This window comes from Elaeis guineensis, chromosome 7 (assembly GCF_000442705.2).
Source record: "Elaeis guineensis isolate ETL-2024a chromosome 7, EG11, whole genome shotgun sequence".
NCBI classification, from domain to species: Eukaryota; Viridiplantae; Streptophyta; class Magnoliopsida; order Arecales; family Arecaceae; genus Elaeis; species Elaeis guineensis.
In genome coordinates, this window is record NC_025999.2 from 4,963,302 (window position 1) to 4,967,379 (window position 4,078).

The 4,078-nt window shown below is 33.3% G+C and overlaps 1 pseudogene; it reads left to right on the top strand.

Moving 5' to 3' along the window:
• Positions 1-1,363: 1,363 nt before the first annotated feature.
• On the top strand, positions 1,364-3,793 carry LOC140859153 (uncharacterized; annotated as a pseudogene).
• The last annotated feature ends 285 nt before the right edge of the window (positions 3,794-4,078 follow it).

The following is a 4,078-nucleotide window of genomic DNA, read 5'->3' on the forward strand; positions in this document are numbered from 1 at the left end:
GTCAGGTGGGTGGATGGTGAAAAGTTCAGTCTTTGATCGATCTGTTCTGGTGTCCAATGGTCTTGTTCCCACACTTATATGCCTTTCTTTTCCTCCCCTTTAATGACTTAGACATCCACTTTGAATGTCAAAGCTCACTCGCTCATTCCCACACTTGATGCTTTTAGTCTTGTATAATTTATGTTTACTTTTTGTGAATCTGCGCAGCTGCTGGAGAAGATAGGTTCTGCAACTGAAGAATTGAAAAATAAAGGAATTGACTTCTCCTTATGTTTTAAGCCAGAAGATTACGCTACAGATTTTTGAGTTTGATATTGTCTGTGAGGCTTAGCTACAATGGCGAGCATCCTATTTAAGATCTTTTTGATTCAGACTTCACATAGTTTTTAAAGTAAAAATATGTTCATAAATATATCATCATATCCATCTTCTGAAGAGTTCATGGATCAAACTAGACCTGTTTCTACCTCGAGTGTAGTATAAACCTATATTTTTATATCAGGGCTGTTAATAAAGCATCAGCTTTCCAGCCTAGGAGCTGGGTTTTGTTTTCATGTTCATATTTTGTTATATAATTAAGTTTAATTGTTGGTTTTTTCTGTCAAAAGGAAGAGGGGAAGGCAAAAAACAGGTACCAGTTAACCACTTTTACGTCATAAGCATGTTTATAAATAATGGCTGTTGTCTTATGACCTTTAAGATATATAATTTACGGGAATTTATTTGCCGCTCCCCCCTTTGACCCTACTCTAACAATAAGTCTTTGTTGACTAAAAGTATAGCTCTCGGTCCCTATTTTTAGGTTTATCATCCTTTTGGCACCATTTAACTTTAAAAATACCTAAGTTATCCTTTGACGCTGACTCCTCTTTTGGAAATGTTCCTTATTCCCTAGATTCTAGATTTTTTGGACGTTGTATTCCATGGTTCCCTATTTTTTTAGAAGTGCTGTTACATCATGAAAACCTGCTAATTAAGATTGGAAATAACAGGATTTAAAAGTTGCCTCATTTAGATGTTTTTGATCTTCCTCTTTTGACGAAGTTATCCCATTTAGAAAATCTGCTTAGCTTTGCTGAATCCTATTTCATTCATGCTAAAATGGTTAGAAATAATAGGATTTAAAAGCTGCCCCGTTTAGGTGTTCTTGGCCTTTCCCTTTTGGTCAACATACCCCATTTAGAAAATCTACTTAGCCTTGCTAAATCCCATTTCATTTAGGCTGAGGATATCGTGATACTAAGATTCAGGTATGTATGAAGTCTCTCCTTTATGATAAAAATCTTTCTTTCTGTTTCATTGAAATGTTTAAATCCTAAAGATCTTTCTTTTTTGAAATATTTCATTTAGGTTTCTAACAGTCATGGATTGCAAGGACATTGAAAATCTTGTTTTTATGGCTGTGTGCTCTTATGGTATCGAAGTACATATCATTTCAATTTTTCAAAACACAACTCTCAATTATATTTTCAATGAAATAGTAGAGAGATGGAAGTATTTATCTCCCACAATGATTGATATAAAATTATATATTCCTATCAATTCGAGAATACTCGTTACGCTCATGACGGATAAGGATGTTAGGAATATATACGAAATACATCTAAAGTTAAAAGCTGTAATAATTGACATGGTTGTATATCGGTGACTGAATCGTCTAATGTGATAATCAATATGAGGTAATACAAAATCTATTTATAATTTATCTTAGTATTTTTTTTAATTAGATTGAATCGCCTAATATGATAATCAACATGATGTTATCTTTTTACATTGCAGGGATAGCAGCCCATCCCAAAATACTGAAGTTGTATGCTGTTCTAAAAATTATCCGAAGAACAATTTATCTCATTTTTCTTCATTTTGCAGCTTAAGTAATTTTATTTGAGTAGTTGAAGAAACAAGAGCTACCATTAAAGATGAACCAAGTCCAAAGAATACATTGGATGCTTGGAAGAACTCTATAGAAGATGCAGGTCAAGAATTCAAGGATGTAAAAATATTTCGTGATACAATTCATAATTTTTATATTATAAATTACAGAGATTTTGTATTTATGAAGAATAATCATTAGCGTGTGATCAGTGAGTGTGTATATAAAGGATATGGATGGCACATTCATGCATCTTGCCTTGAAAATCAAGATAGATTTGTAATTAAAATAATGAACAACGAACATACATGCAGAGTAGGATTGCAAGGTCGATCTCATCCCAAGACTTCGAAGCATTAGGTTTCAAATATTGTGAAGGAGAAAATTCAAGATCTGCCTTTGTATAGGCCAACTGAAATTGTAAAAGATATTCGTCGTGAATTTAGAATGGAATTGCCATATCATCAAGCTTGACATGGGAAAGAAAGAGCTATCAAGGAGCTCTACGGTCAGAGGTCAGTATCTTATGAATGGATAAGATGGTATTGCGATGCCATTCTTGAGACCAACTCCGGTAGCATAGCACATTATGAAACCCTTGAAAATTGATTCAGGCGTCTATTAATTTCTTTCAAAGCCTTAATCGATGGTTTCATAAAAGATTGTAGACCTCTGATATTCATGGATGTAGCATTCATTAAGCATAAGGATGGAGGAGTTTTACTTGGTGCTACGGGCAAAGATGCGAATGATGATATGTTCTCTATAGCATATGCTGTTGTTGATACAGAGAATGATGATAATTAGGATTGGTTTTATCAGATTTTGAAAAGAGCCTTGGAGTCTTGTGTCGACTATCACAGACAACCATTCATGATTATGATAGATAGATATCAAGGGCTTATAAAAGCAGTATCGAAGTACTTTACTGATAGCTACCACTCTGATTGTATCCGTCATGTTATAGATAATTTTAAAAATCAGGTATACAACATTTTTTTTCTGATTTTTTAAGTTGCATGTTTAAAATACCTGAGTATGTTACATACAAGTGCCATATACGTTAACATTTCATTATTTTACTTGTAGGTGCTTGTCCATTATCGTGCAGTTGCAAGGAAGAGATTGGTTGATTTATTAAATACTGCTGCATATACTCCAAGACTGAATATTTTTCAAAAATTAATGAGCAAACTTATAATAGAAGTCCCAAATGCAAGTAATTTTATAACGCATGCGAAGCTGAAGCATTGGGCAAATTCAGTCTTTCCAAGTTCGTGCTGGGGTATCAAGATATCTAATGTAGTTAAGTGTTTTAATAGTTGGATCCTGGAGGCTTGACATCTTCCTATTCCCCAAATGGTTGATCATATAAGACTCCAAATTATGCAATTGATGCACAATAGACAGACTCGAGGTTACAGCATCCAAACCCATCTTTGCCCCGATCCTGAAAAAGTGTTGCAAAGAAATGCAAAAGAGAGTCGGAGGTTATCTGTCTTTACATCACGCATCATGATTTATGATGTAAAGGACATAAAGTACTCATGTAAAGTTGACCTACATAAATGCACTTGCTCTTGTGGTGAATGGCAAATCTTCTGGATGCCATATAAGCTTGCATGTGTGTGCATTGAGCAGGCCGGTAGATCATTATATCACTTCACTGATAATTATTTTTAAGTTAAAATATATAGAGCAGCATATACAGAATCTATCAATCCAATTTCTAATATCGAGTTGAGTCAGAGTATATTAGATGAGATACATATTTTACCTCCTATCACGAAGACTCATCCTGGCAGGCCCAGGAAGAATAGAAGAGCTTCATAGATGGATTCATTAAGAAATACAAAATGTGGGCAATATGGAAAATAAGGACACAGTAAAAGGACTTGTAATGAAGCTATTAACATGTAAGATTGAAGTTGTTTTGTGAAAAGTAGAATGGTTGAATGTTGCAAAAATGCTATTTGATATGAACTTGTAAAACCTAACAATATATATCTTTTTTAGTTATTCAATTGCTTTTGACTTGAACTTATATGTATTTTTTTTATTGTAAATTTTGTGTTTTATCTTACTAAATTCTGAATCAAACAATGGTATACAGTTAAATTAACATAATACACAGTTAACATAACATGATACTTAACATAACATGGTACACAGTTAAATGAATACTATATATAGTTAAATTAATAT